The following is a 20,410-nucleotide window of genomic DNA, read 5'->3' on the forward strand; positions in this document are numbered from 1 at the left end:
TAAGCATGTTAACATGCTCAAAATAACAATGCTAACACACTGATGTTTAGCAGGTACAATGTTCACCATGTTCACCACCTTTGTTTAGGGATTTAGCATGCTCTAGCACTAAACAGAAAGTATAGCTGGGCCTGATAAATGTCATTAGTTTTGCAGGTCAGTCAGGGGATCACCAAAGTCAGTAGGATTCCTCCCCTGGGGTTCACAAATATCTGCACAAGATTTCATGGCAATCTATAGTTGTTGAGCTATTTCAGTCTGAACCAAAGTGGTAGAACGACCAGCAAACAGACAGACATTGCCATCCCTAGCCGCCAATATGCCTAAAAATACAGACATGACCTCAGTCTCCCCAGTGGCGGTTACAACCCTGCTAATATTTACTCTGTCTGTATTTTGGGGCTAAATTACAAAATTGCAGGCTCAAAATTACAGTGTGCAGCCCTGTCTCCAATAAGAGACATTTTGATGTCTCAAATAGTGAAACTAATATACTGTAACCTTTTCCCTTTTAAGAAACTATTTTCAAAAACTACTATAGATGGCTGCATTTGGTGTGCCTGTCTAATAAGAATAACTCAACTGTAGCCTATCATTCCAAGGTCGGGATGTGTGATGTGTTTTTTTAACGTCCCATTTTCTCAAGCTGCGGTCTGCTGAACACCTTCAGGGGGGAAACTCTGCTTCAGATGTTGTGTGGCTCTCAGTGTTTCATTGTTGGGTGTTTGCCATGTTAGGACAGCTCCCTCTCTCCAGCATCTTTCACATGCCAGATCACTGTGGGCCAGTTCCTCCGTCCACTGAGTGGAAAAACCACTAGTGTGGCAATCTGCAGCCACTCGGGAACCCACAGCGCTGATCTAATGCTAATTAATTGCAACACACACACACACACACACACACACACACACACACACACACACACACACACACACACACACACACACACACACAGACACACGCACATGAGAAATATCTCTTTTCTTTTTGCCCTCTTGCTCACTCTCTTTGCACACACACACACACACACACACACACACACACACACTCATGCCGCCCACAGCCCTTCAGAGTGTGAATTAAAATGGAAGTGATGTGTTGTGGTCTCAACGCTGCAGCAAAGCATCTCTAACTCACAGAGAGAAATGAGCAGAGACACAGACGTGTGTGTGTGTGTGTGTGTGTATGTGCGTGTGTGTCATCCTGTTAGACTCATGTCAGATACTGTGTGTAGGCTCATATCATATGCTGTGGGGCGGTCATGGAGACAGGCGAGTGTGTTGATGTTCGGACGTCTCCATGTCAATCTGAGAGAGGGAAGGTAAGATGACGGATGGAAGACAGGTAGCTGCATAGCAATAAGTGGCAGTGTGTACAGCTTGGAAAAGTTGTGTATTTTGTTGCCTTTGTCTTCAGAAGATACTGTATGTGACTGTGTGCTCATCCATTTTTAAATTAAAAAATGTAAGTCTCCCTCCAATCCTCCATTTTGCTTATTGCTACTTCACTGGGATGTTTGAGCTTCACTGTGCAGAACGATTTATGTGCAGAGTTTGACCCCAGAAGGCTGTTTTTCCATTCATACTCTGCTGAAGGAGGAACATTTCTCTGTGCTCACATATGAGCACGCTATGGATGCAGTCTAATAAAACACTCCTGCAATAAATCCACCCTACATGAAGCCTCTAATGTTCAGTTTTTGTTCAAAATGTTTCACAGAGGTGTTGATTCAACTTTATGATCATTATGGAGATTGTAGTTTGTGGTGCTGTTGAAATGTATTGCATTTTACAGAGGGATGTTTCTGTTGTTTAGTCTACCCTCACTGATGTTGGGTGGACAAAATAATAATGGAAACACCTGTCAGTAATTTCTATTTTTCTGAGCACGTTAGGGACTTGTCACCCTGTTGGCTTGTAAGTTGAGATTGAAAGTAAATTCTTGACCTTGGAAACAGGATATTAATTTAACAGGGCAAGCTTCATCTGCGGAGGAAGACAGTATCAAAAACTTAAGAACAGCTACTAAATGGACCTTGTGGTGACATTTTGTCGACGACTGTTTCTGAGGTCTTTCCACCAAACCACAGAGGACATACAGAATGTGTGATTATGTGTTTTGCAATCATTTCTATGCAAATATGTATAATCACAACTTATTCTGCTGCAGCATGTTTGCTGCATGATTGCACTTTAAAGCTCTTAAACCCTACAGACCCACTGATGAGTCAGCCAGTGTAAGCTCAAGCTGTTCAGCCAAACATTGTTCAAACCCGCAGAACTTTATTTTAAATTCTAGCAGAGATCCTAACGTTTCCAAAGAGACAACCAAATGAGTCATGCAGAATCTGTGAGAAATGTGTAAAAAAGTATGCTCAAGACATCTAGAATATCTAAATCTGAGAAAATGGTGCAGCCATAAAAACGAAGTTTGGCTTTGAATATTTCACCCAGTGTAAATCAGAAATACTTTATTGATCCCCGAGGGGAAGCTCTTATAAAGGGGAAACTCTTGTAAACACCATATAGCTGATACACAATATATATACTTATATATCTATATGACATGATTGTGACAGTGAGGAAAAAGATGATTTTCCCAAACTTAAAGCAACCTAAGGGAAATAAACAGTCATGTCTTTGAACATTTTGAAGAGTCACAATAGGCAGAAGAGCTGACTTGGTCCTCCATGTCCACTGGACTGTGTTATTCCTCAGTCTGTCTAGCTGTTTGCCTCCTTTCATTACAGATCAGTCCTCCTCTGCACAGCTCACTGACGCAGTCGAGTTGACACCTTGTTCACGTCCCCTGGACTCAGAAACTGACAGCTGAGTCACAAAGTAGGGACTCTGTGGCCAGATAACAGCCGCAGAGGTCAAGTAAGCGGACGCAGGAACACAGTAGTTTGTACTGTGCTGAAAGAGTTACACCAGGCTGAATTTGACTACACTAATCCTCAGTCTAGTCAAAAAGCAGCATGCAACTGCTGTTCAGAGTGAGGAGTAAGGGTGTTTGCCAAGTGGACAGGATACACAAGGAATTTGACCTGGTGAATTGTCAGACTGTGAGAGACTATGCATGTTTTTTTTGTCCATCTGTTGTGGGTTTGTCTCTGTTGTTTGGGTTTCACTCTCACCAGGGTTGCTTGTATAGTAGCATTGCAACAGTTCCATCTACTCTAGTCCATGAATGTCTTGTTCCAGTAGCCCATTTCAACACTCATGCCTGGTAGGCAAGTAGCATTAAGAACCTTGCCTAAGGGTCCACCTGGATACTGCCCTGCCCTGACCAGGAATTGACCCCATATCACCTGTACCAAAGTCAGTGGTGTTGAGCAATCCAGGAGTCACCTGGAGTATGTATATATATATGTATATATATATATATACATGCTCCACATATATATGTGTTGGTTTCTTGGTCTCTTGAAGTGGGTGTAGGAACATTATGTATATGCTGAAAAATTAATAAATATAGTGATCAGAAAAACACAGACAAAAAATGAAATACTGTAGAGCAGACCAGTTTTTAGAGTTTAAAAGTTTGGAATAAAATACATCTAATTCATAAAAGACATCTTGAAAACATTTTTTTTGATTGTGGCCACTGTGATCACTGCAAACTGTATCAAAGCATACCATACATTTTTAGATTGATTTCCTTCTTTCCAGGCTGCCATTTGTTTCAGTTAATTTAAGTACAGCATGAAAATTTGTTTGCCGACACTTGAATGTTGCTGATAGCCGACTGTATGTTGCCTTGTGTTTCTTTTATATCTGGCTTTAATGCCATTTGATGTCTTATGTAAAGCACTTTGAATTCCCTTGTCACTGAAAGGAAATTGAAAATTGATTCCAATGGCAATCAACCATTTCTGACATCAAATGAAACTAAACTGATGTTGGAAAAATAATGAGCAATAACCTAAAGGAAACATGACTTGTAGTTAATGGGCTAAACCATACAGAGTTGGAGAGATGTATTTATTAAATGCAGGATGGGTTATGTTATCCACCTCTAATACGATGAAGGTTTTTCTGTCCACCAGCACACAAAGTAATCTGTTAAACCTGCAATCAAATTATATTTCCTTCACATTTCATTTATTAATTTTTATCCAGTTTTGCCAATTACAGTATGCTTTCATTTAAATCTTAATAAACCCCAGAGTGCCGCATGTCATTGAGTTATTGTGTTCTGGTGTCAAACTTTATTAAAAAGGAGCCAATGCAAAAGTTATGCTATTAATCAATGCTGTTTGGTGCTTCCAGGGGGTCTAAATGCTGTTTTAGAGGCTTTTCCGCTGTTTTAAGAGCAAAACAGAGCAAGAAACTGAATACATTTATATTTTTGTCATGTAAATGGTCATCATTAATGTCAGTAATCAAAAGTTTAGTTTTATTTAAATGCCAATAGGCAGCAACATGCTGTAATTTAATCTACAGCGGGATGGGGTCAACCTGACTAACTACCAAGAGTGTTTGTTCTGTGTGTATATATATATGTGTGTGTGTGTGTGTGTGTGTGTGTTAAAGAAAGACAGAAGGAGAACGAGTAGAAAGGGACAAAGAGAACTCCCAGATCAGAGCCCATCCACTGGAACAGACACTTCATAAAAATGTTTTGACACCAACATCTGTTCGAGACGCTGCACGTCAGCTGACGTCTCATCATCTCCTGCAGCTGTCGTCTCGCTCGCCACACCATCATTACAGAGTTTCACTGCGTCTGAAACACTGGGACTGATGTGAAATCACACAATCCAAAACTCCCTGTACCTGAAAATCTGTTCAGGTGTCAGAGCTGCTGTCCCTCACCCTGCAGAGTCTAGCAGTGTTACACTATCTGTGTGTGTGTGTGTGTGTGTGTGTGTGTGTGTGTGTGTGTTTTTGAGCCTGGACTGAATATACACTATCAAAAAAATAAGGCAAATTACTCAATTTACTTATCTTTATAACCCATAAAAGACCCTTTTAGGTTTCCTTTATATATAAATATAATTATTTAATTCATTCTTTCTGGTGTTAATGAGTCAGTGTTAATGAGTTACTTTAATCCAGCTAAATGTGCTGAGTATGAAATACATGTCAAAATGGTGAAATCACACAATTGCACAGAGAGGATCCCATCACAGTCGCACTAACAAAGACCACACAAATTCTAAATGTATTAATTAGTTTATTGAATGGACGTGTTGGATGGAGGAAACAAAAAGGTTTTGCATATTTTTTGCACATATACTGCAATAATACATAAAAAGCACATTTATGTACACTACCCTAGGGTATCGTATTGTATAGAGCTTTCTGTTTTGATTTATTGTAAAGTACTTTTCTACTTATCAAAATAAGAATGAGGTTTATTGCCAAGTAGGTACATACAAGAAATTTGCCTCGGTATTTTGGTGTGTAATGGTCACAATAAACATAGTAAGAGAAAAGAAAAAACAAGTACTGAAAAAGTCCAGAATCATGAATAGAAAATAGAAATTTACAATATAAAATATGTAAAATATATCTGTTTATTTTATATCTGTATTACTTTATATCTGTATATGTTATGGTTTTGGGTTTAGTCATTTCCTGTTTTATTTTGTATACTCACGTCTCCTCATGTGTCTTGTAGTTTTGCTCCCTGTCTTTGTGTGGTTTTCCCTCCACTGCCTCGCCCTGATTAGTTTCATCTGTGCGTATTTATAGTCTGTGTGCTTCCCTTGTTTCTTGTCAGTTCGTCTTTATTTTATGTCAAGTGTCTCGGACATTGTTTTTCTTGGACCTTGCCTTTGGATGTTTATTGCTTGCTCCATTCCTTGGACTTGTTTGCCTTTGCTAGACTGCTTCCCTGGTTTTGACCACCGCCTTTTTTGTTCATCATTAAATCATTGAACTGTTTCCAGCTTGCCTCCTATGTCTGCATTTGGGTCCAATCCCTTGTTTTCCCCTGCTACCCTGCTTGACACTTTACAACAGTATATAGCTTTAATTTATTTTCTATTTGTGGTGTAATTCTACTAGGTTTTTGTAAATTTCCTTTGCTCTGTTTTTATCCTTTGTTCTGTTTTTATCCTTTGCATATTTATCTGGTATGTCTCTTGTCCTGCTGTAACACTAATTTCCCCCCTGAGGATCAAAAAGTGTTATCTTATCTTCTCTATCTTAAAATAAATTACAGTTCTTGAAGCAAAGTTACATAAGAAGTATACCTTAAATTTCTACTATTTTGGAAGCCAGAATGATCCAAAACTACATTAAAAGTATATTCAAGTTCAGTTTATGACAAACTTATGATAAACAACCTCTACATATAAAATGGAAATGTATATACTGTATAACCCTACTTTGAGCTTACTGTTTTTTAACTTGGAACATCTAATTTTAGGGGTAATTGGACTATAGTTTTTAGTTGTATACTTAAGTTTCTTTCCTTTCTTGATCTGGGACTTAAATGGCAACAGTTGGAATTTGCATGTGTGCTTTCAAAAGAGTGGTGCTACTTATGATTTTGAAGCATTTTGAAAGTGTGAGTAAAGTGCTCGTTTTAATTTTCTTCGTTAGTTCAAATATTTACAACAACCTACATTTTCCTGAAAAGCGACCTCTTTTTTTTGGCCACTTGGTGTCTGCTGTAAACTGGAAACACAACATTTACTTATTATCCACTTATAAAGTTGTTGTGGTGTTAGCAAACATTTTCCTACTTACATATCCAGCAGACATGGAACAAAAATATAATTTATTGACAGTCATGTTTGTGGATATCTGGCCAATGTAAGTTTACTCTTTTTAGCTCTGTTTTGGTCTCTACCACCTCCTGAAATATCTGGTTCTTTAGCTGCTTAATGCTCCACTATGTTCACCAGCTAGTTGCTAACTTTTAACTTTCTGACATTTGGTGCTGGGCAGGTAACATACTGGGGTTTCTTAAAGTTTTTTGGTTTAAAACCGCAGCTTACTGCTTCTCAAATCTCTGCCCCTGATGACATAATCATGCTATGATCAACATTTCATAGATGTCATGAGGTAATAAAAATCATTCTCATTTTTTGACTTCTGTACATCTATGATTACAACTAAGTACTGAATGGTATTGCTCTATTGTCTTGTTTCAAGACAACATGGTTTTATTTTAAATCTACAAAATGTCATGTATAACCAACATTATTCTAATGTAAATCATCCAGCACTGAAATGAGAGAGAAAAAGAGCAAAGTGTACTATTTACTTTTTTTCCAGACTCATGTAGTCAATTGTTGTCAGTAGGTCACATTTCAATCTTCAGCAGACAAGAGAAACACTGATATGAATATTATCCACAGCTGTTGTCTCACACACCCCACACACTGAAAAAAGCCCTGTGTCCTCCTTTCTTCTGTACATACATTCACATAAACACTCCACCTCCAGTCCTCTCCTCTTTGTCTGTGTGTCACCAGAAGCTCTAACATGCATTGCATAAGCATGTCGCTGCCAGCACAACCAGGTCATCGTACAGAAAACCTTCTAGACAGAGACAGATAGAGGGGGGAAATGAGTGAGAGTGTGAAAGTAAGGAGGGAGTGATGGGGATGTGGGTGTGGAGGCGAGAACGTGAAGGAGAATATGGTTAAGTATCGTTTTTACTGAGGTTGGGGTTAAGCGAGGGATGTGTAAAGTGAGGGATGACAGGCGTGACGGTCACACCTCTGGCTGACTAATCACGCCTCTGCTGTCGGCACAATAATCTGTTAAACGATGAAAGAAGGATGATTGACAGATGGATGGATTAGAACAGGAAATGAAAGAACAAAAATATATATATATAATCAAACAAATAAAATTGTCTAGGGTCATTATTGTCATTATGTAATTCCTGAATACTGGAACATGTTTCTGCGCTCAAAAAGACATCTGACAAAATAAATGAGAAAAAGTCTGGAAGAAGTCTGGAAGAAATTTTAAATGCAAATCAACACTTTTTCTCCACTATAATTAGTCAGCCCTTGTTTCTATACAAGTGTTGTGATTTTCTCCACAGCACTTTAAAAAAGTTAGTTAGTTACTTATTCAGTTTATTCAGTTCACTTGGGGCAGCACAACAAGCTGTAAACACAATAGAGACAACGTCTTTTTGTTTATACATCCAGCGAACACAGAACAACATTATCATTCACTTTAAGTCGTGTTTCTGGCCACCTGATGAATATAAGTCCAATATTCACTCTTTCAGCTCTGTTTTGGTCTCCACCAACTCCTGAGAAAAATATCTGGCTCTTGAGCTGCTAAATGTTCACCAGCTAGTCGCTAACTGATGGTCGTTTGGTACTGAGCAGGTGGCGTACAGTGGGTTTATCGGAGCTCTTTCACTGAAAACAGCTGCCTGCCGAAAACTAAGCTGGTGAGAGTGACACATTAAAGTAAAACGAAAACAATGAACTCAAAGATGCTAAAAAACTCAGCAGAGCTTAGTGAAGTCACTATGAGCAACCCTCATTCACATTACATAAAGACATTGATCCATTGCTAATATTGAAATATTGATTAAAGCAGCTTCAATATATCATAAATTTCAATGAATCAGCAAGAAAACTATGGACTTATTTCCATGTCTTGAGATTTGGGAATATTTTCCCCATAATTCAAGCAGAAAATACACAAGTTGGAGATCATGGAGATAAAGCAGAACTTTATTTCCCATCATACCTCTTTAAAAACCTCCACTGTTTGATAATCAGGGATTAAAACCAGCATTTTGATAGATGCATTGAGGCAGACAAAGCAGGAAGGAAACTGGCCAGTTACAAATAGTTTCTTTATATATTGCACGATGTTGAGGAAATAAAACTTTAACCATGTAAAATGTAGTGGCAGCTGCACTTTATTTGATTTTACAATGGTTGTTGACTTTATACCTGTTAGCTTTACAAAACCAAATACATAAAAGCTGTCTTTGATAGCTATGGATTGCTGTCTGGAGGTATATTTTATCCGAAAATGTTCGTCAGCAAGCAGCTGGTCTGCATTTTAGATGACCAAAAATGAGCTCAGGGAGTGTTTTGGTTCCCTCACTGCTGCAGTGTTTGGTTTAGATTTGAGATAATTGTGTTTTTTGCTGAAGAGGTTCTGCCATTTTACTCACTTGTGCTTGAATATTTTATTCGGAGGTATTATATATATATTTATCAGTGTGAGAGCAACTGCCTGCAGCAGAAAACAAGACACCAGATCTCTTTCTCCGAGCTCCCACTGAGCTCACCTGCATGTGTGTGTGTGGGTGTGTGTATATGTGTGTGTGTGTGTGTGTGTGTGTGTGTGTGTGTGTGTGTAGGTCGGTGAGTGAAAGAGTGCTCAGGGTGTCCCCATAAGCAGTATGAAGCTTTGTCTCCGAACCCCCCCAGAGAAGAATAGCGTCAGATTGAGATTCAAGTTCACCGCCATCAAGGACACATCCACAGCTGTGATCACTACACGCACACACGCACACAAACACACAGCATGGCGCACGCTTTCAGTCCGCATTCAAAGAGGGAGTCTTTGGGGAGAGACAATGGCAGCACATGCATATATTTGGACATGTAATGAGGGCACAGCCCACCAATTAAGGAGGACTAGTGTGTGAGCGTGTGTGTGTGTGTGTGTGTGTGTGTGTGTGTTAGAGTGTGGACCACTAGTCCCGACAGGGGATGGAGATGAAACCCAGCGGAGGGGAACCGACCCCATTCAGAGCTGGTAATCCAATTCTGAAAGCTGTCTCTCAGAGGAGGAGGAGTGTGTGTGTGTGTGTTCAGACCAGTTCTGGGTGGGTGGGTGGGGGTGTAGAAGTAGCCGAGAGTATTTCTTGAATGTGAATGCAAAACAGGGGAGGGGTCAGATTACTCCCCTTCTCTCTCCTCTTGTAACCGTTCATTTGTTTTTTAAATCCATGACTCCCGCTCGCTCTCTCGGGGGGCCACGGCAGACAGTCAGGACCACTGCCTCACCCCCCACCTCCTCTTCCACCACCAACAGCTCTCTGTCCTTCGGTTCGATAACCCAATAAATGAGTGCTTTTATCCGAGGCTCAAGTTTCATTCTTTCGCCCTTTGGGATCCTGGACATAAGAGAGAATAAGACTCAAAAGAGAGAAGAGAAACACTATTTGCTGAAAGTGAATCTCCAGTTGGAGAGTTCAAGGGACACATTAGTCGAAAACACTTACACAAAATGAGAACTTTCTTAAACTAAACTTTTCAAACAGTGGCATCCATAATCCCATGCTTTTTCTTTATTATTTTCAGTATTCATTATTTTTAAGTATTTCTCACCAAATAAAGGCTTGTTGAAGATGATAGGAGTTAATAATATAATGATAGGAAAAGCATGCACCTACTCCGATCTCTGCACTATTTATATATTGAGGCAAACTTTCTTGTTCTTGTATAATATTTTTTTTAATGTTTTTTTCTATTTTTGCCCTTTCCATGGAGGCATGCTTTGTCCCCTGTATGGGAGTATCAGACAATGTTATCCAGCTCTGCTCTGATTGGTTAAGTCTGAGAGTAGATTCACTCTCAGTCATGCAGATCACAACCACCTGAGTGATGAATGTGTTTGTGTCTATTTCTGTCTATTAATTGTGTCTGTTTGTTCTGCTTTGTGATGGTTACTTGGCAATGCCTGACGAAGATCTCTGTTCAATCGAAAAATTGTTCTGTTAAATTTAATTTGCTGGGAGCTGATTATCAGCATAGCGTGTGGATCTTTTGTTTGACTTTTGCCTTCAGTTTTTTGATCCAGCACCTGTAGAGGTTAGAAACTTTCAATCAGGGACATTCTTCAGACATTAACCACTCAGTGTTTTTTTTTTTTTTTTTAAAAAACAGTGACTTTATCTGTGTTTATATTTGAAAATTACCAAAACTGGAAAAAAAATCTAATTGGATTTTTAAAAACACACCAGCAAACATTATGCTGCTGTTATGACTGTATTAATGATTAATAAATCATTTAGTAATGCCATATAAGATCAGTTATAAGCTCTAACATTAATAAGAACAACTTCTTGGTTGCCAGGGTGTGAAAAATCTCTTGCTGGTGAGTTACTAATAGTCAAGTTATTTATAAATGATCATTAGCTTCTTACTTTCTACTACGCCATCACGTCTGCAGATATAAATGTTAATACATAGGTTGTTGTCTTGATGCCGGGCAGTTTTTCTAGAAAGTCAGAGGTCAAACCTAGCACCAAACAGGAGAATGACCACCTGCCGACTAAAAGTTGTTCTCAATACCAGCTGATACCTGATCTATAAAACATCAGGAAAACATGATTTATTAACCATTAATAAATCTAAATTAGTAACAACTCATAAACTCTGTGTAAAGGGTGCTTTATTAGAAAGTGGCACCAAATTTTCTTTTTATCTTACTCACTAAGGCAACTCGTAATCAGCAGCTCATTTGCATTTTTGCCCCCATTAACTTTCTGTTACAGGAAGATTTTCTGAGCTTTGCTTGTAACAAGAGGACCTTGCAACCCTACGTGGACGGATTTTGAATTAATGGGCCCCTGGGCAAAAAAGCCCAAAAGGCCCCTTGTGCTGCCTAGCAGAGCCCCAGCCCCAAAGTGACAATGTTTTCAGACAACTTAACTGTGCCCTTTGGTTCCCCAACAAGTTAATAACTGTCAATTACCCAGACAATCTTTCTTCGGTGCTTCCGATACCTCTTTGGCCCCTGCATCTGTGCCCGGTAGGTCCATTTTGTAACACATACTTGCTTACTGTGAACCACAGAGATGAGCATCTTATTGCAACAAGAAACAGACCAACTTTTAGATGCTTGGGGACATAAAATCTAAGTGGAAATTGGTTTAAACAATCTGCCCCTCGGTGCACTTTTCAGCGAAAATCAACAAAAACCAAAAACGTGAGCTTTGTTTACAGAGTTTGTTGTGTTGAGTTTTGCAGGGCAGAGTTTTGGAAGTAAGCAAGAGTTGAGTTGAGTCAAGATGTGGAGTTGAGTCCTCTGAATGATGTATGGATGGATGCTTTAGACTGTTGCATTATTGAAACAAGGCAACAGAAAAACAAGCCCCCCTCCTTGCATTCCCTCTTACATTCAGTCAGCAATGTACAGTTTATTTTTGTGTTTTGAAAAACAACATAAATCATGATCTTAAAAGAAAATGCTGAAACATAGAGGTGAGATGTATGTATCACCTGTGTTTTGTCCAGTTTAGAGGAGTCAGTGAAATCCTAGGAAGAAGATGGCGAGATGGTGTGTTAGAGAGCCTAAAAGAGAGACAAAAAGAGGAGCTGACAATGAGCGGGGCAAGGGATCCCCTTGTTACACTCACCAGGTCTCTGTAGGCTGCTGGAAGAATGGAGCGCTGCAACAGAGCGGCCGTTATTTTCTTTGTGAGCCCAGGAAACCGGAGATGCTCCTCTGCTCTGCTACTGAGTGACATCAACCACTTGGGGAGAAGACATACACAAACACACACACACACACACACACACACACACACACAAACACAACCACAACAACTTCCAAGCGCATTAAAACGCACTCTGGAAAAGAAACCCACTCCCATAAACCCACACATACAGATGCACAAACACACAAGCCTCACCACCCACCACTTCCACACACACGCACACACACACACACACACACACACACACACACACACACACACACACACACACACACACACATGCACTCACATCCCTGAATCCTCTAAATGGCTAAATATTTGCATATACTGCTGTTCCAATTATCCTCCTGTCTTCCTCTTCTGCTCTTTTATCTGCGGGTGAAGACAGGTCTGTGTGAGGTTTAATGAAAGTGAGACAGGCTCTGTCATCTCTCTGACACTGCCTGCTGTCTCTTTCTCATTACGCTATTATAGCAAAAAAGGAACAAAAACAAAGACTTCTGTGACGCCGTAGGCATACTGTGTTGAATCTTTTAAAGTTTAATATACACATTGACTGTATCTAAATACGTTAACTTTGTGCCCACAACATGTATGATATTGAATTTTTGTGACATGAGTGTGTGCTCATGCGACAAACATTTTATGTAAATTAGGCAGACTAGGGGCTGGTTTCACAAAATATGTCTAATTCTTAGTCTAATGACAGTTGCAGATTAGACTTCTGCTCAGGTTAAAGTCGAACTGAAATTAAAATTAAGTTCTGCTTAGTAATACTCCTTGGTGCTTGTTTGCCATGTGTATTGGGCAAAATTGTAATTTCCACAAAAAACTAAACTACTTATTTATCTTTGTGCAGTAATAGCACCCCAACCTATTGGTGTTCTCCACTGGGTGTGAATTTTTTATACCGACTAACGATTACTCCTACCTATTTGAATTGTGGAGTAATGTACATCAAAGGACTCGTTACTGTGAGTTTTGCTGTGAATAGTCAAATTTGCATCTGTACCCATGAAAGAAAGACTGCTCTTGTTGGCTAGACCGCCTCTTTTCTATAAACTAGTGCTCACTTAACTGAGTGGAATACAAACTTAACACAACGATAGGGCTTCCCAAATGTTCAATGTTGTAAAGGGACAGAGAAAGCTTAAATCGTCAAAGTTGACAGGGTGTCTCCTAGCAATGTTGGCTCTCAGTTGTCACTCAATCAAACACCCACTCACAGGTGGGGCTGAACTTTGGTAGCCTCACAGAGCTAAATGCCAACGTCAGCATGCTAACATGCGCACAATGACAATGCTAACATGCTGACGTTGAGCAGGTGGAATGTTTACCATGTTCACCACCTTAGTTTAGTGTGTTAGCATGCTAACATTCGCTAATTAGCACTAAACATAATTTCTTGTCATTAGTTTTGCAGGTATTTGGTCATAAACCAAAGTCAGGGGATCACTAAAGTCATCAGGATACATCACGTGGAAATCATGAATGTTGCTTGTGTTATGTTAGCTTCAACATTTTGTGCCAATTCTTCAGACTTTCAGTTGGGTGGATTTATGCTAGAAATTAACGATTTCATTTTCATTAAACTGACTGCACTAATTAAGAAATATGAAGGTATAATTTTTCTCAAAGCTAACATGAGAGTAAAGCAGTCAATTGGCCACAGTGTTCACACCCACAGGAGAGGTTTAATCAAGAAAGATAAGTGAAATACACAGCTCAGTTTGTAGTGTGCTGCCAGTGTTGTCTAGCAAGTAAGTTGCTGAGAAGGGAAACGTTTTTACAGCAGGAATCCTTTGGAAACATGTATTATTTTTGCTGATGTTGCGTCACTCATTACTGAATTTCACTGCTAAGAAGAGCTGAACAGCTTGAATCTGTAGCAACTTGAATGAAAAATTAGCTGCTCATCTAAGTTTATTTGCGAGATCTAAGCCAAATCAAAGTTCATCATTGTCAGACCAACTCCAGACTGTTTCTGTCAGGTGAAAAACATGTAGGCCTATCTCCAAAATGTCAGCATTTTAAAGAATTTCATCAAACAGGAACATTTTGAGTATTTCTGAAATCAGTGTTTTTGAACGGCCTTTCTTTACCCCAAGTGTGAAATTTTCAATCCACAGAGGAGCCAGCAGCTCCTTAATTAGATTTAAATCTGTTATTATATCTAACATGGTTTACCAACAATATGGTAAATTACATGCCGCTAACAATATGGTACTATGGCATCTTCCTGCTTGTGCTTTAGATGATTGAAAAGAAAAGAAAAGTTCTCTTCCCAACTTCAGTCTGTGGCATTCCTTATGCTCTTTGTAGCTCTGCACACCTACACATGCAGTTCGCAGTCATGGTCTTGCTTTCTTGCTTGATGTTTGGAGCTAATGAATGTTTAAGGAGGCGTTTCCACAACCAGCCAAAATAATGGTACAAACCTGACAGCTCGCTAGACAATTTCAGACAAACATGCATGCATCCATAGACTCAAAATTCACCTCAGTGCTCGACACTACAGACAAAAAGACACACACACTACCTCAAATGTACACGTCATGCATTGCATTGAAACAAAGCTGAGGAACACATACAGGATTGTCTACACACATACACAGAAATACACACACATTACGGTTCAGTTTGCTACTTTCAAGCCACCATATAGATTCACTAACTTAATCAGCATGCAAATACATATTCACTATGCATGCTGCACTGCTTAAAGTCTCGGACACACACTCACATGCACATGCACCCCCCACGTTCATTCAACTCATCTCCAGTTGAAAAGAAATACACATTTTCCTGGGAGGTTTCCACTACATTCCCTCTGTCTTCGATATCGAGCGGGCTTCACTCTGCAGAGAGCAAAGTGTTTGTTTTATTTTAGATCACAGCTTCTGTGTAGGCATGGGGTCAGAGAGAGTGGTGCACTGCAGAGGAAAGTATGAGGCGTGCTTTGAGCTGCGGCCATGGGAGTCTCAGTAAACAACAGGGCCTTAGGTGGAGGCTTTAGGTCTGCAGTCGATTCAGCCTCTGGAGCCACTGCAGGCTAATAAAGACGAGGGTTGTGTTTTAATGTGCATTTTTGCCTGTGTGTGCCCATGAAAGTATGTGATTTCTGGCATATAAGTGTGTGAATGTGGGATGCAGCATGGCTTCATCAAAGCTGGGTGTGTTTACAGTAGGGATGTGTGATCAGCAATCAGCACAGACATCCTGCACACAACACACAACTGAATTGAAAGCACATGATTTCTTAATGTGTTTCCTCTCATTCCTGCAGCTCATCATCCATAATCATCAATCTCCTTCATTTTCATCCTTTATATCCCTTTTCAACTTGTAAAGCTTTGGTACAAGATTGCTCTCCTCATTTCCGTCATATTTCGCAAACTACAAGATGGTTGGTGGCCCAAAGAGCCCTCCAATGTGTCAAATTTCAACGCTTGTTTTGCTGTTTGCTTTGGTGCTTCTGTTGTGGTTCTTGATCTTTTTAGAGGAATATTTTTGACATTTTGGGAAATGTAGTGGGTCACACCCAGAGCAAACTCGGGAAGTCACTGCACTGCAGAGAAATAGTTCTGGCATGTAACTCCCTGTAAAACCACTCCCTGATTTTTTGGCCACTTGGGGGGTTGAAACCTTTTAAGGTGATACAGCAAACTTGTTAGCAAACAGTTACATAATTACACATCCAGCAGTTATGGAGCAACATTATCATTCATTTGCAGTTGTGTTTGTGTCCACCTGATGAATGTAAGTCCAATATTCACTCTCTTTTAGCTCATGTTTTTGGTCTCCACCAACTCCTGAGTGAAGTATCTGTCTCATTAGCTGCTAAATGCTCCACTGTGTTCACCAGCTAGTCACCAACTTTGTCTGTCTGCCGTTTTATTGTTGAGCAGGCTTTTTAACTGAAAACAGCTGCCTGCTGCAAACAAAAACAACACCATGAGAGTGGTGAGAGTGAACCTAAACAGTAAAATTGCGGACCGGACAGCTCAACAATGAGCTGAAACTCAAGAACTCATGAGCTGAAGCTCTGTAAAGCCGAGGGAACCTGCAAATTCAGGTGATAATTCTCTGTAGATTCATCACTACAAGCGACCCCTTTCACATTGCCACATTATTTTCACGTTGTCATTTGATAATTAGTGAGCTTTAGAGCTGCTAATAGGCATATTTTTGAGCTAGCTGTTTCCCCCTGCTTCCACTCTTTATGCTAAGCTAACCTTCTCCTGGCTCATATTTAGTGTACAGACATGAGAGTGGAATCAATCTTTTCATCTAACTCTCTGCAAGAGTGTATTTCCCAAAATGTTGAACTATACCTTTAATAATCTTGGTTAATTTTCTAGACCCTATTGCCAGAAAAGACTCAGGATGATTCTGGGAATTCTAGATTACGTTCAATAACAACGTACAGTACAGTACATACTCTACTGGTACATTGTTAATACAAATAATTACACTGTAATTTGGGAAGAGTTATGCTGTATGTTGCGGACCATAAAGTGTTACCCACATTTGTTTGACCAAAATTTAAAGTTGTCTGAAAGTACCTTGAACTTGAATTTAGTACCACCTCCGGAGCAGGGTCAAAATTTTGTTATGTTTTGTTAATTTAGTGGAAGCTCACTCTATCCTCAGCCCACTTTTCATTGTCTCCTTTCATGCTTCCTCGGTATCGTTTCCAGCCTTTTCTTACTGCTGGCCTTTACATTTGCATACAAAGGTTTTGAAGGTAGCCATCCCCCACAGACCCCCCTGTGATGTTGTTTAATTACAGCGTTTGTGAATCTGCGTGTCTGCGCGTGTCACTTTGAGTCAAGGCAACACATATGCGAGCTGTTTTCCTGCGACGCCTTTATAAGTGTGTGCTTGTGTTGAAGTATTTGTTTATTTTATTTTATTTTGCTGCTCTCTTTCTCCCTCAGGCTTGCCTCTACATCCCAAACACACACACCCACACACACACACACACACACACACTAGAGAGGGAGGGATGGGGACTAATTAAGTCGGTCACTGAAATTAGACAACTACAAAAATGGCTGATGGCGGTCCATCCATCTGTCCCTCTGGCTAAAACTTGATCCCAGTCCCCAGTCTGCTGTGGGTGATCAGAGCTGACAGAACAACATACAGAGTAAGGCTTTCCTCTCATCCCAGATCCTCTCATCTCTTTATCACTTCATTCCTTCATCTGTCCACCCCCTCTCTGAACATCTCTGTGTGAAAGGCTGCATCACGTCCAGAGAGAGACAAGGAATTTGAGGGCGTGATGGTTAAATTATCATCTTGACGAGAAAAAACTACAAATATGACAAATTACTTAGTAGTTGGATTGAAGTTTTAGTTTTACAAACATTTCTCAAAGACCTTAATAAACACTTAAAATGTCTGCGTACAACTACATTGTACTGTGTATAATCAATTTATTGATATTTTGCTGCATATGAATGCTCAGTTTCAAATGCCATGATTAAAATTTCTTCAGTATTATCCAGCCCGACTTCTAGAAGTAAATAGCAAATGCAGGTGGATGGGGCTCGAAGTTTGAGGCCACACCCCCTAAATTCCAGACAAGAGCAGTCTCTGTGGCGCTTTGACACTACTTGGGTCAGGATTTTCTGTTCAATCTTAATCTCATCATCTAATCATGGTATTCATTGTCCAATGTGAGATTAGGAAGAATGAATAGGACACATTATCCTAACATTAAGTCCTTGTATCCAAAATAATGAAATTCAAAGTCAGAGAACAATTGAAACTGACACACCATGAGCTTATACAATTATTAATAAGTCATTTTCCAAATAACAATAAAATTAATGTATATATAACTAAGGGAGCTGTGTTAGCAGCATTATAGTACTAAGAATAAGCCAGTTTTGGTTATAAATATACAATTGAAAGAACAGGAGAATCCTCATTGTTGAGCAGCTCTATGTTACCCCAACAGCCTCCCTCTGTCTCCATTGTCTTGAATTATGTTTAGATGTGTCAGTATTAATTGTGTACATGCATTGATAATATACTACATATATAATATACTACATCTAGAATCACAGCAATAGCAATGGCCAAAGCCATATCATCCCATGGCTATAGACAAAATCACACTATAGCCTGTCTCAATCTGCCTCAGCGCCAGCCCGTTCTCATTCCCAGGGCGTCAAATGCCGACATTTTGTCACGCCCCCTCGACGTTATATACAGACGCACAAGGTACCTGTCAGTGCCGATCCATGCCGGCTGGCCGATCCGTTCTGCACATGCTCAAAATAAGTCCTGTCAGTCAAAGAAGGTTACTGCAAATGTGCCTGTTCAAAATACTAAAACTAAATCTTTCAAATCAAGATAACAAAATGTTTTTCATTGGAAATTTAATAGTTCACTATTATGTAACAGGGAATTTACTGAAGTTATAAAACACCCGCCCGATCCGTGCTGACAGAGGCTACCTGATCCGTTCTGCAGATCGGGCCCTGACAGTACCCTATAGCGTTTGTATGGGACGCACAGGGCTGCCAGAAAGCCTTAAGGATGTCAGGTGACGTAGTATAACAAGTGACATAAAGAGCGAGAAAGTCCACCTGTGAAGATGGTGAGGTGGATGGATGGGTCAAACCAACACAGGACTTTCACCCAGGAGACCAGGTGTGTCGTGTGAAACCAAAAGTTAACTTTGAGTTATTTGAAGTTTTAAGTTACATTACAAGTCACGTCACAATAACGAAACTATATTAGCGTCTCGTACAGACGCTAATGTAGTTTCGGAAGGCGTCTCCTACAGACGCTAAAGGGTACCATGTGAACCGAGGGGTGTGACAAAATGTCGATATTTGATGCCCTGGGAATGAGAACAGGTTGTTAACTGAGCTAATTAATTTCGCTCTCTACACAGTGTTATTAGGCTATATACCATGATATAGAGCAAACAACGACACAGCAAGTAATGTAACTAACGTTACCTAGGTTGTGGGTTAGCAAAATGACGCTACAGTTGCTGCTACGAAGCTAATAGCCAGAGAGGACGAGACGGTTTTTCCAGAGCCAGCAAACCAGCTCCAGACAACGATACTCACAACTCTCCTGCTACTGTAGCTAACTTCACAACACCAGCAAATCTTGGCAAACTACAAAAGTAAGCTGAATGTCCGTGGGCAAGTCATTTAACGGTACCTGATACACAAATTATGGCTGGAATAGTGTTGTGTGGCTCGATCCGAGCCACTTTATATGTTTAGCATTTACAGAGCCAGGGCTGTGTACAAACACCAGATTTTTTTTCAGTGCACACACTGAACAGACAGCTAGTGGACCGAGAGGAGATGCTCGTTTAATTTGAACAAAGGACGTGCATTGGATTTGAATCGCATACCCCACCTTTAACTAGCACTTCTAATTATATAGCTGCAATGATACAGTACAGACTTGCGCCTGAGCCAGCCACAGCTGAGGCTACACCCACTCGCACTGTGGTCACAACCAGCAGCGGTCTACTACATAATACATAATATTTTATCATAATGTAGCTCAGCCTTTCTCTGTGGATCAGATCAAAAAAATATAAAATGGGGGGTTCTGTAAGTATCTGTGCATGTCAACTATGAGGGATGGTAAATAAAACAGCTGGTTATGTTTAGGAAAAAAACTTGGTGCATGGTACCTCTCCTGTCTGACATGTTAAATGACCATCCATCACCCAGACCTCCACACCTTTACTCTCCACCTTATTACATAAAGGACACACTACTTGCTGCATTGGCACTGAACATTGGCATTGGATGTAAATCGTGAGTTGCAGAATTGTCCAATATGGATATAATTCCTAGGGATACTGGGCGGATTATGTTTAAGCAAAGTAGCAACACAAATTTGGTCTCAAAGTAAGGCTGTCATGCCAAAAGCTGATTCATAAAAAATGTTTGCACCTTTTTTGCTCTGTTAACAGTCTGCCAGTAACTATTCTCATTCCAGTCTGTCGTTGCCTTCCTGTCCTGTATTA

General features: G+C 40.0%; 1 long non-coding RNA gene across 1 annotated transcript; it reads right to left on the bottom strand.

Moving 5' to 3' along the window:
• Nucleotides 1-6,384: 6,384 nt before the first annotated feature.
• LOC122870364 lies at nucleotides 6,385-12,569 on the bottom strand. The gene is made up of 4 exons (XR_006376570.1): nucleotides 12,313-12,569; nucleotides 12,176-12,211; nucleotides 11,649-11,736; nucleotides 6,385-10,065 (listed from the first exon to the last, which is right to left on the bottom strand). It is a non-coding gene; the product is annotated as an uncharacterized LOC122870364 (long non-coding RNA).
• Nucleotides 12,570-20,410: the final 7,841 nt, after the last annotated feature.

Source organism: Siniperca chuatsi, linkage group LG22, assembly GCF_020085105.1.
Source record: "Siniperca chuatsi isolate FFG_IHB_CAS linkage group LG22, ASM2008510v1, whole genome shotgun sequence".
NCBI classification, from domain to species: Eukaryota; Metazoa; Chordata; class Actinopteri; order Centrarchiformes; family Sinipercidae; genus Siniperca; species Siniperca chuatsi.